This window comes from Phyllostomus hastatus, unplaced genomic scaffold (assembly GCF_019186645.2).
Source record: "Phyllostomus hastatus isolate PE091 unplaced genomic scaffold, TTU_PhHast_1.1 phas_scaffold_501, whole genome shotgun sequence".
Classification (NCBI taxonomy): Eukaryota; Metazoa; Chordata; class Mammalia; order Chiroptera; family Phyllostomidae; genus Phyllostomus; species Phyllostomus hastatus.
In genome coordinates, this window is record NW_025334033.1 from 21,482,301 (window position 1) to 21,495,536 (window position 13,236).

The window sequence follows — 13,236 nt, forward strand, 5'->3', positions numbered from 1 at the left end:
ATAAGGATCATTTTTCCTACTCATGTGGGCTGTCTCAGTTTTATTTCCCACCTCTGAGCCACAAAATACATTAAATCTCATTAATGCTTTACTCAAGGCCCAGATCTGAAGTCCTTATATACACAAAACTATAATGGGAAACCTAAATAATTAGTTCCTCCAACGTCATGTAGGCTGAGGGATTCATTTTGTTTGTTTATTTTAAGGAAAACTCCTGGGAGCTGGATTCAAATGAGTCTACAGAATTAATGAGAGTGGCATCTTATCTTCCTAATCAGCCAGACTGGCCACTGCGATGGCTAAAAAACAAGTCCAGGAGCCTTACGCATCCTGTGAGTTCTTCCCAAAATGTTAAATAAGAATGAGAGTAACATCAGAAAAAAAAACACTCTTATCTGCATATGATGATAGCACATATTAGGGATAGAAAAGTGAAAGCATTTCAGAAGCAGAGCATTAACAAGATTCCTCTGTAGTAAAGCCAACTCAGTGGAGACTCTTATATAATTTACCCAACTACCTTGCAATAGACACTCAGAGTAACGTTAGCAACCGAAAAGGACCATCAATGTGAAGACACTAGGTATAATGGATGCTGTGCCATGTTTCCCAGATTTGTCTTTAGGTTGAAGTACTTATTTCCCTTTATTGTTGACAGTGCTGCCAGACAGCTCTCAGGTCTCAGTCCTCTCCAGAACTTGTCTGTGACTACAGAGAAACCTCTCTCACCCAGGATTAGCTTGTGTCCAATACCTGGTTGATGTGGGTGTGTGAAAGCTTAGATGCCACATTGCAAGGGGAGTCAACTCTCAAAGGCCATCCCAGCTCTTTGGAAGAGACCCCTAGAGTGGAGCCGAGGCCTTTGTTGAGACTGCTTTGAGCTCAGCTTTTGCCTCTGATGAGCCCTGCCTCCTTCCCTTCCACAAATGTTGATCCCATTGGGTACTTCCTAATGCAGGGTCTGCATGCTCATTAATCTCTGTCTGAGTTTGCTTCTTGGAGAACCCAGATTGGAATGCTAGGAAAATAAAATTCTTTGTTTCTAACATGCTGTTATATTTTTAACCAGAAGTTAATAGTATAACATTATTTAGGTATTTTAAAACCACCTGCTACAGAACTATTTTCCTCTGGATACACGTAAGGCTCATTGATTTCATGTGATAGAAAAACAATCAGGGGCCCTGACTGGCATGGCTCAGCTGGTTTAGCATTGCCCTGCACAGCTAAAGATTACTGGTTCAATTCATAATCAGGACACACACCTGGGTTGTGGGCTGGTCCCCAGTTGGGGCATGTGTGAGAGGCAACCAATACGTTTTTCTCCCTTCCTCCCTCCCTTCTCTAAAAATAAGAAAATAAGAGGAGATAAGATGGAGGCCAAGTAGGTAGAAGCTGAGCCCACTTGCTTGTGTTCTCAGCACAGATTTTTAGTTGATCTTCCAACAAGCAACCAGAACAATCAACAGAATCTCAGCTGGTGTGAATTTTTGAAATCAAGGAGTACAGAGGATGCTTTGCACTGTCTGCACCTATACAACAATATAAAAGATGTGGTGGGACGTGTGACTCTCAATCATCCAGCCAGGGGGAAGAACCCAACAAAACAACCCAACAACAACCAAAACCCAGTTACAACAAGAGAGCCCACATAAAAGGCATAAAAGGCATCCCAAGAGCATACAAGCTCAGGATATCAAAGAGACTGCACCCTTGAATCTCCTACAACAGAAGGACATCCCATGAAGACAGGGAGTCAAAGCAGAACAATCTAATACAAGAGTCACCTAAAATGGGGAGACAAAGAAACAACCCCCAATCAAAAGGAAATGAATCCACAGAAAGAATGCTAAATGAAATTGAGACAAACAATCTATCAGACATAGAGTTCAAAATAATGATTATAAGGATGCTCAAGGAGCTCATTGGGAACTAGAAGGGACTTTTTGGGAACTACAATGAACTTAGTGGAAATTACATCAAAATTTAAAAAGACATAGAAGCTATGAATAAGAGCAAGGAGGAAATGAAGAATACAATACCTGAAATGAAGAATACACTAGAAGGAACTAAAAAGCAGGTTAGATGAAGCAGAGGATCGAATCAGTGAGTTGGAAGACAAGGTAGAAAAAAACACCAGTCAGAGCAACAGTTAAAAAAAAGACACAAAGAGAATGAAGATAATTTAAGGGAGCTATAGGACAACATGAAACATAACAATATTTGAATAGTAGGGATACCAGAAAGAGAAGAAAAGGAGCAAGGAATAGAAAACCTGTTTGAAAAAGTGATGACAGAAACCTTCCCTAACTTGGTGAGGGGGAAAATCTTGCAAATCCTGGAAGCAGAGGGGTAGGGTGCCAGTCCAGATGAACCCAAAGAGGCCCACTCTAAGACATATCATAATTAAAACGGCAACATTTAAAGACAAAGGGAAAATTTTAAAGGCAGCAAGGGAGAAACAGCTAGTAACATACAAGGGAGCTCTAATAAGGCTATCAGCTGATTTCTCAACAAAAACACAACAAACCAAAAGGGAATGGCATGAAATACTCCAAATAATGAAAAGCAAAGACTTGTGTGGGATGCCCTGTCCTGCGGAGTTCTTCCAGTAGTGGAAGAAATGAGTTGTCCCAGATATAATCCATTGTTCTAGTGGGAAAAAGGGTGGTGATTCCCTCTAGTGGAGAATGCCCCGAACCCTTCTCCGAAATGGCTTTTATTGCTCAGTATGTGCAGGGGTATACAGTATTCATGCAAAGCTCATCAATCAATGTCTAAATGCCATAGTTACAGAAAACAAATGTTTATAGGTAACAGTCAAAGGAACACAGAGATTGCCTCAGGTCAGGGTCTGTTAGACACACTGATGCCAGCTGGTTGTTAAAGCATGGTTCATGAGCTCAGGAATTCATTCCTTCTGCTTTGGACTTAGATATATGATTCATGGCAATAGGGCTGTTCAAAGCAAAGCAAGGGATATAATGCATTCTTTAGGCCTGATTTCCCACGGGAACCCTTGGTGCTAGTATTGGATCATGCCTCCCTCCAGCATTCCGGTTGAAACTTTTAGGCCTCTTTCAAGGCCTTGCCTGCGCAGGGCTACAGCCTCTGATACTACACAAAGTGGTTCCCAATAGACCTGCAACCAAGACTACTCTACCCAGCAAGGCTCTCACTTAAAAGGGAAGGGGAAATAAGGAGCTTCTCAGACAAAAAAAGGCTAAAGAGTACATCTTGGACTTCTAGCCAAGATGGAGACATAGGTAGATACACTTTGCCTCCTTGTACACACTTTGCCTCCTTGTACAACCAAAAGAAGGACAACAACAAATTAAAAAAAAAAAAAAGCAGGACTGCTAGAAAATTGAACTGTCTGGAAGTCTGACAACCAAGGAATTAAAGAAGAAATATTCATCCAGACTGGTAGGAGGGGCAGAGATAGGCAACCAGGGTGGAGAGGATGTGACACAAGGAGGCAGCTGGTGGACCAGGCAGTCCCACATTTGCATGTGGATAACCGGGAGGAACAACTAGGAATTGAGACAGACTGCGTAACCCAAGGTCCCAGCATGGGGAAATAAAGCCTTGAAACCTCTGGCTGAAAAAATCTGGGGTGGGGGGGTTGAGGTGGCAGGAGAAACTCCCAGCTTCACAGGAGAGTTCGTTGGAGAGACTCACAGGGTCCTAGAATGTACACAAACTTACCTATCTGGGAATCAGCACCAGAAGAGCCCAATTTGCTTGTGAGTAGTGGAGGAAGTGACTGAAAGCCGGCTGAGAGCTGAGCAAGCAGCACTGTTCTCTCTTGGAACCTCCTCCCGCCCCCACCCCACACACACACACAGCCCAACGACATGGGGTGCTCTAGTCTGGCGAATACCTAAGACTCCACCCCTTACTATGTAACAGGTACACTGACAACTAATAGCATATTCAATACATTAAAAAAAAAACCACAATGAGATATCACCTCACACCTTTAAGATTGGGTTCAGGTGCTACTATTTCCATAAACCACCCTTTTGTTCCTCAGCTGACCCTTTATCTCCCTCACCTGAGATCCCTCAGATTTATTTTTGCATTCCTTGTGGGTTTCCACCTTTGGTGATGGGGCACATGACCTGTTCTTCACGCCTCATTGAAAGGTCCTTGAGAGATGGACCCACCTTTTGCACGTCTGTCTCTTCCACCACATCCAGCACAGTGACTTCAAAGTTTCACTAGACCCTTGTGGCATGAACAAAGCAGCAATTTGTTTCTGGATCTGTTCCCCATTTTGTGCAAGGAGGAAGCCATATCAGCTTTCCTATTGACTATAACTTCCTGAATTACAAATTTAAATTATTAGACACCTAACTTCTCATGTGATATGTGTTTTTCCCATTTCTGAGTAAAAGACACAAGTATGATTTTCGGGGGAGAAAGCAACACACACAAAACAGTTATCCTATAAACTGCATACAATAACATGTTAATTATGAGCAACAGAAAATAACAAGGGAGCTCAGAGTGAGAAGGTGCACGTGACGAAGAGTTAACGTGAGGGTGAAGTGGCAGGGAAGTTGGTTGAACTGGGCTCTGAGTCCCCATTTAAGTAGAGTTAAGTTCGGGGCACTTTAAGCCTGAAACAAAGGCTGAGTCAGGGACACTAGAGGGAGCCAAGGCCTGCAATCAGAAGAGAAGGCTTTCCGGTTCAGTTGGCCTTGGTTGGGTTCACAGATTCTGAAACATTTGCTTAAATTGAGAATGATGATACTCTTTACCACACATTCAAATTATTCTACAGGACAATTGGAAAAATGAAAACTATTTTGAGTCTATTTTCAGTTTTTCCTGGTATTATACTTCTTTTTGAGGGGATAAATATTCAGTGTTTAATGTCTGTGCATTCCATGTCATTTTTGCCAGTGAATAGCGCCTGAATCTTAACTGTGAGCTAATCTAAGACATTGAACAACCCCGAATGGGGTTGTTGGGTTATAAAGTAGAGGGGAATCGGGTAGGAGCCTGTTCCAAAGACCTCCCTGCCCACTCGGACTGGCCCAGAGCCGGGCTGCTGTGACCACAGGTTCCCAGAGTTGGCAGACCTTATCTCCAGGCCAGGAGGGTGGAGGCTGCTGCCTGTGCTTTCGAATACCAGCTCCTGAGGCTGATTACCAAAGGTCACCCCTCTAAATTTTCACTTGGTCCAAATCCACAGAAAACCTTAAGCAAGAGTTTTAAAGTTCCTGGAAGTTGGGGGGCAGCAGACTGTGAGCTCAGTCTGGCTAACATCAGCATTGTCAGTGCCTGCTGACCGACAGACAGGACGGCCAGCCGGCTAAGGCCAAGGCTCTCATCTCAGGGCAGGTGATAAGAGTGAGGAGTATTTGGAAGGTGGAAAAAAGTAACTTGGGCACAGCCCTATCTCATTGCCCTACCTCAGATACGGTGACATTAAACAATGTGAAATTGTACCTCTACCAAATGAATACAACCAGGTCATATTTTTGGCCACATACAAATGTTTACTTGTGCTAAATTCTGGGATAAAGGAATGTAAAAAGAAAAGTAAAAAGGTTATTACAACTCTAAAGCAGTAGTGAATTATGACTTTCCCCAGCCTAGGGCAGAAGCTGCAGGGCTACCACCAGAGGGAAGCCTAAAGAATCAGAAGGCAGGAATGTCTCACTAGTCGCTGGAGGACTCAAGACACTCCTTTTCATCCAGGTGCTGCTTTCAGATCTCCTCTTGATGTGGCTGTCACCAGTTTACAGTTAAGTTGAGGGCAGGACACCAAAGAGCCATGTCTAGAGGAAATAACACAGAGGAAATTGTGTGTGTTGGGGGGGCTTTAAAGTTAAGAAGAGAGGTGCACTATCCAGCATCTCTGTGACCCCCTCCCAGAAGCTGCTATCTGGGCATTGTAATGCTTCCTCTCTGCCCCTAAATCCAAAGGGAATAAGGGAAAGGAGAGAAGAGAAAGCAAGCCAATGTGGAGGGTGCAACTTGCTGGCAGGCTGGAGAAGGCCAGTGAGGATGAGCCAGGGGAGCTGGGTGGGCCTGGTAAGCAGAAGTGACAACAAACTGAAACTGCTACTCCTGGGGGTTGGGTAGGACAGAACCAGGTGCCACGCAGGGTCAGGGAGAGTGACCAGGAGCATCCTGGCTTGGGCAAAGGAAGGCTCCTCTGTGCAGACTGAATGAAGGCTGTGGAGTACCCAGCTGAAGGAAGAGCGAGGGGTGGTAGGGGCCTGAGGGGAGCCAGCTCCGATGCTGTACTGCACAGTCTGAGCCAGCCCGGCTTCTCTCCACGGAGAGCACAAACCCCGGAGGCAGAGTGCAGGCAGGACTGAGAGAGTACACTGTTCTCTCTCCAGTGGCACACATTCAGCCCTGCGATAATCAGGGCCAGGCCCAAGGCAGGAGCATAAATGCTCCCCACGTGTGGGCAGTGAGGAGCTGGTCCACAGGTGAGCCCTGGTTTAGTGGGCTGGGGCTGGGACTGACGGGAAAGGCTCAGGGTTCTATTTCATACAGTCCACTGGCCAAGGCAAGTAGAACTAGTAGAAGCTTCCTTGCTTGGAGGGGGGTGACAAAAGAGCGCAATTAAAACTGAAAAAAAAAAAAAGAGGAGAGAGACAGCTCTCTTTGTGTATGGGGAGCTGGGGACAGCCACATGGAGGAGCTCTGATTCTGGTGGATGGAAGGTCCTTTTTCAGCAAACCCTCACTGTGGCTGGTAGCCACAATTGCTGTTGCCCCAGCTGACCCCTGTGGTCTGGTTTTGAGTTGGATGTAAAGTTTGGTGAAGGCCAAAATGCATTCACACTTGAATGCTGCTCCCGCATTCCTACACAGCAAGTCCTTCAAGATCAGGTTCAGGTGCCACTGTCTCCATAAAACCACTGTTTCATCCCTCAGCCGACCCTTTATCTCCCTCACCTGAGATCCCTCAGATTTATTTTTACCTTCCTTGTGGATTTCCACCTTTGGAGATTGGGGCAAATGACCTGTTTTTATGCCACACTGGACTCATCTCTTAGCCGTCTGTCTCCTCCACAGCACACAGCAAAGTGACTCATTAGACATTTGTGGCATGAATAAAGCAGCAATTCTATAAATCTGTTTCTTATTCTGTGAAAGTAGGAAGATTTCTACATGCTCTTATTTTCTGATTCTTAATTTAGATTAAGTATTGGACACCTGCTGCATGTTTGATACTGTGTGTCTCATTTTAAAGAAGTGAAAACACAAATGTGATCTTATTGTGAGACTGAATATAATGAAATGCCAAATAGTACATTGTAAGAGGAACTCAGAGAAGGGAGAGATGCATGAGGTCCAGTAAAGGCTTGGAGAGCTCAGAGGAAGAGTGGTTAACTAAACCGAGCTTTGAGATGGGTGGATTTGTAGGTGTCAGCAGCCACACAGGTGTTGCAGCCCTTGCCCTTAATTCACTGCTGCTATGACCACTGAGTATACTAGAGGCAGGATGGGAACCCCAAGGAGCCCCTGGCAAAATATAACACCAACTCTTTGGCTGTCCTGTCCTCTTGGTCTTCAAGCCTCCGGGGCAGAAGTTGCAATCCTGGAGAAGGGCCATTCATCAGGACTCTTCCTGGATTTCTGAGACTCACACTTTGGGAAAACTGGGGAGTGGTGGCTGGGAGTCTTCTTGACCTTATCCTCCTTCTCAGCCAGAAAGAAGTGACCTTCACAGTAACAATGTCACATACACCTTGCCCTGATCATCCAGAATGAAAGCTTCCAACTTTTTATGGGACTGCCCATACATTTACTGTTGTCACTACCGTTGTCAAAACACTGGGGTGTTTTTTTCAGTTCCCATTATGTAGGTATTGGGGAGTGATTATGATGCTCAGCTGGTGGTTCAGAGAACACCTGTCCTCAGCTTGGGCATCCGAGATGCCTTTAAGCCCCCTACCTGAGAAGTGAGTCTTTCCTTCTCCAGACTGTGGTCCGTGTGTGGTATACTAGGCAGGAAAACTCATGCAACCTCAGGGGTAGGCTTGCTGCCTTATCTGTCAGCAGGAGGCAGGGTAGGGACAGAGCTGCCTAGAAAAAGTCTCAGGCCCTGGTGTTGCTCTTCCATTCTGATATAATAATCACTCTGGAATGATGTGGTCTGTGAGTCCGACAATCAGACACACACTGAACTCAGTACATGGGCTGCCGTCACGAAAGTGGCCTGCTTTACAGCTTCCCCTGGAGCCTCCCTGTGTTTCCCCCCGATGTGTATCTCCATGTCTCCAGTGCGTAGCACAGGGCCGGGCACACAGAAAACAACCCATCAATGATGCTGAATCCTGAGGGAGACACTTGGCAGGTGAATGGCATTAGCTGATGCAGCCTTAAATATATAGCATGACACAGTGATAAAAGTAGATATCCTCTATCTCATTTTACAACAGAAAATGTGAAGCCTGATCCTTCAGAAAAGCATTATCTCCACCATGACACCCACGTCAGGGTTCCTGCTTATCAGATTCTGTTGAGCGAGTGTGGAAGGAGAAGCTCTCTGTCATCTATTTACCTTAAGGAGCTCAGTCACATGCAAGCTCACCGCCCGTTTATCAAGATGAAGGATGCTCTCCAGAGAGAGCAGACAGCAGCACAGGCCAAGCTCAGATGACAGTCTGCCCTGTGGAGATTGACTTTAATGAAGCACAGAATAAACAGGAAGATTAAGAGGGTGCAAAAATCCATGACAAGTTTTGAGTTCACCTCTCAGTAGGGAGTGAGAGGTTCTTCGTACAGCTGAGAGCTGCCTCTGGGTTATGGATGGGGGCGTCTGCTTGGTCACTAATGATCCCATGCTACCGAGATCAGCCTCTGTGCAAGGAAGGAAACGTCTTCTCTTAATTCACAGGCCCATTCCTGTGCCATTTAAGTTTACCTGTGATGTGATTTGCTCTCCAATGTGTAGAAAGATTACAGTTATTGAAGGGTTTGAGAAATTATTTAATAGGCTCAAATGTTAGCCTGAAAAACAGGAACTGAATTTTTTTTTTGCTCTTTTATATGTCTCTCCAAGTTGTGCGGAGAAGTCGTGAGCACTCAGAGGCTCAGGACTCAAAGGTATTGTCAGAACCATGGATACGGGTCACTCGATGGAAGGGCTAAGTTCATGGAAAAAACAAACACAAAAACTAGTCTTCCTCATTAAACAGAGCGATTTCCATAGGAACTTAATGACTGAGACATTTTATATCATTTTAGTTCTTTATTTCATATATGATTTTTTCAATAAATAGAAAGAAATGATTACAAAACATCCAGAGGACGTAGCCTACAATGCACACCCAGTTTTTGGGAATGATGGTTTCATTTAGAGGGTTCAAATGGGGATCATTTCTTGTTTCTTGGGGGTCATTTCTTTCTTGAGGACATTGATCTTACTAAAATATTGATTTGATATAGAGTAATTTATATTCTCTAATCAAACGGTGAGAATTTGTGTGGGTGTGCATATACATGAATTGAATATGTACCTTCATTAGCCAGAATATAGTCATGTTGATAATATTGTGGCTTTTTTACCAGTAGATGGCACTCTGTTTCAGACTGATATTCTAAGCTTCCCATTGTCCAGAAGTAACATTTATTGAGTGGTAACTGTGAGGAAGACACTGTACTAATCAGCTGCAACCAAGTGAAAATGCGTGGCAACACAAAAATAACAAAACCATGTTTGCACACTATTTTAAGGGAAGCTGACATGTATAAGGATACAGGGCACAGTCACAGTGAAGTGACCAGAATGCCTGGAACTAGATGGGATTGGTTGAGAGCTCCTTTACAGTAGAGCTTCCTAAGGTAGGGGGTTTTGAATGGAGTGGAAGGGACCTGAGGCCGCAAGAAGCAGACGTTCTCAGCTGGAGACGTAGAAAGGTTTCTTGGGAGCCAGAGACGTGCAGATGAGGAATATGGAGCAGTCTGAGTCTACTCTGAGAAAGTTATCTGATGCATGCTGACAGTCAGTAGCTAAGCTTCACAGGAGAAGGTTGCAGGGAAGGCGAGGAGGGACAGCAAGGGTAACACCCAGCTTTGCAAAAATAAACAAATAAAACATGGTCAGCAAAAGTTATATGACTTGCATCTGATATTCTCTTTTGATTATTTATGCCAATACGTAAAATTCAAATCAGCCAACTGAACCAATATCTTTAATTTCTGGTTTTATATAAGTGTAAGTACTTACATTTATATTTTACATTATGTAATTCTGGAGATGGTGGAACTTGTATTAGCCAAATTAAATGTTGAGTTTTCTACCTTAACTTTGAACTCTGGATTGAGTATCTCCAGCACGTCCAAAAGCCATCCATTAGACTTTAAATTTTTGTTACCTCAACAATTTCATAGCCTCCTGGCTATCTCCTCCCGCAAATTTTTATGTACTATTTATTTTGCCTAAGCTTAGATAACAGAAAGGTCATCGCGCAAAGAGAGAAATGTATTTGTGGGTGGGATTTAGCTTATATTTACTTTTGGAGCATTTGAAGCAATAGAGGAATCTTAATTGGCATTGTATTTTCTATGTAAATTCAAAGTGAAACAGTAAGGAGGTGTTTTAAATAATTCAGCAGAAACTGCACCAAATGAACAGTTAAATTGCTTTAAGTTCTCGCGTATAGTAAACCATTAATGGGAACTATGTTGCTTAATCTACAGAAAGTGTTTTCCATTCACCATATGTTACCAGGACTACCATTAAAATAGTAATTTATTATGAGGATGAGTCTTTAATATGCTGTGCTGAGGCCCCAGGTTTTGGAGCCACTGGCTAGGTCAGCACTTTGTGATTTTAAGCAGTGATGTGCCGCGGGTAAGAACAAGAGAATGAGGTTCATTAATTCGCAGTGTGCCTTAAACACAGAAATACTGTACTTTTTTCCTCCTGGAAGGGGGAAACCACCCTTAAACAAATAGGTTAAGTACTCTGATTGGTTAGTTTTCCTCAAGATTAACAATGTCTCCCTTTCATTGTGAATGGATGTTCCCAACAAGCTGTTATCAGGATAGGGCTTTGTGATTTGCCAAAGGGAGGGGGTTTTATGCAGTGCCTGCTGCCATCTCCACGCTGACCAGCAGAAACAGTCTGCTAGGTGTCTAGGTGAAGTTCAGTGTTCAGTCCGGTAGAAATGAGTACAGGAAATGGAACTGTCATGCTGGGGTCATGACTGGAGCCTTGGTGGACCACTGCTTTCTCTCACCTTTTTTTTTCTTTAAGTCTCACCAGAGGATACCTTTACTGATTTTAGAGATCAAAGGAGGGAGGAAGGGAGGGGGGAGGGAGGGAGAGAGAGACATCGATTGGTTGCCTCCCATTCACACCCCAACAGGGGATTGAGCCTGCAACCTAGGTATGTGCCCTGACTGGGAATTGAACCCCCAACTTTTTGGTATTTGGGATGATCCAACCATAAATTGGATCCACCGGCCAGGGCCACTCACCGCTCTCTTTAGCTCAGCCAGTCTCAGCCCCTCTGAGTTTCTGTGATGTCCCCATGGTACTGCAGGCTTGCTGGCTTTATTAGTTGAAGACAGTCTCTAGGCCATATTCCTTAAATGGTGAAAATGCTTGTCCTCTTCAGGTAAGCTGTGTGACTGGACGGAGGTGTGGAGCTGAATTAGAAGTGGTAAAAGACTAATCTAGAAAGACAGGAAGAAAGACAATCCCATTGTGGAGTGCCTTGGACCCTAGAATTTCGGTCTTCTAGAACCAAGTCTGGGGTTAAGGCCATACACACACACACATTTACTCCTAGTTGTTGACATATTTGCCAAAGCCGTTGCAATGTAGCTTTTTTATTTCCAACCATAACCCATGAAAATAATCTTATAGCCCCTAAAATATTCATGTTATTGCTGCTGCATGCTCATGCTAGCATTTCAGGGCTTGCCTTCAGCTATACCTTAGCATAAAAGAAATCGTAGTAAAAATAATTGGCATAAAGCCATAAACTTGCTCATTTGCTGTCTTTCACTGTAAGACAACAAAGGAATTAAATGATGTCTCATTTGGCTTCATACATTTGCATACTTAAATATTTGGATACTTTCTACTAAGTAAATTGCATCTGATCAGAGAAGCTGGTAGTGGGTGAATACCTAAAATTTTCAAATGTATTCATTCTTTCTGTCTGTGGATTACTAGTAATATTCTTGCTGACTATTATACTATATCAATGCTATATTCCAATGGATGAAGCAGTTAACAAAGCTGTATGCTACTTGTGAAAAAAGTTGTATGCATGCTACATACATTACAATTTTCTAGATACATATAAAATAATAATATCTATACACACATATTTTAAAAACCACTATGTCAAATTATATTATGAGTACAAATTAAGTCATATTAACACTTAATGCCCAAAATGCAATGGCCTTGAGCTCTTTCCCTGCTTTTATTCAGTCTTTTGCAAAGTGTGCTTTCCAAAATATTTCTGAGTGCTCCAGGGGAGCTCACATGCATTAAAAATATTAGTTTCAGGCCAAATGATCCTATTAACATGAAACTACGTTTCTACACTTCTGCCAAGTTTGAGCTTTGTTCACACAAAACAAGAACAATGAAGAAACATGGTTCGGATATAGTTACTCTTCCTGCCAACCACTGCATAGGGCTTTCTGGTGTTGTCCAGGAAGCAGCAGCTCGAAGGTAATAGCAAAGAACTCTCACTCTCTCTCTCTCTCTCTCTCTGTTTCCCCACCATACAAGAAGTCCCAAATGAAGCAGTTCGGTTCCCACATGAAAGGTACATACTCATGCATGCTCACATGGACATACCCACATTACCTTTCTTTAGGCTATAAGCCATCTGCAGGGCCTACACTGGAGCAATTTCAGTCTCATTCCACTGTGAGAACCTCATTAAGCTCTTTCCTTCACTCTCTACTCCCCCTCCTCTTAAAACTGTCAGTAGAATACATGTCTCCTAAGAAGAAGTTATCAGCATAGAACACTCAAATTGGATACAGAGGGTTAAAAAAGCAAACTCCCTCCCCCATCACCCAGCTTGTGCCCACTTTTGTTTTACTGACACTCACTCAACCCTAGATAAGGAGATTTTTAAGTCCATGTGGCCAATTTTTGTTCAGATTTTTAAAAATTAAATATAAAGAAGGTTTAAGTAAGAAAATTAAGAACCTGAGTCTATCTACCCTACCTAGCCTCTATCTGAGTATAGATACACTGTAGCTATCATGTATCTATCATCAC

At 43.4% G+C, this 13,236-nt stretch overlaps 1 protein-coding gene across 1 annotated transcript in view; it reads right to left on the reverse strand.

Moving 5' to 3' along the window:
• MNS1 (meiosis specific nuclear structural 1) overlaps nt 1-4,182 on the reverse strand; it is a 58,794-nt gene extending 54,612 nt beyond the window's left edge. The window contains exon 1 of the mRNA XM_045823824.1: nt 4,058-4,182. The gene's annotated coding sequence lies outside the window, so the exon portion shown is untranslated. The remainder of the gene's footprint in view (nt 1-4,057) is intronic.
• Nucleotides 4,183-13,236: the final 9,054 nt, after the last annotated feature.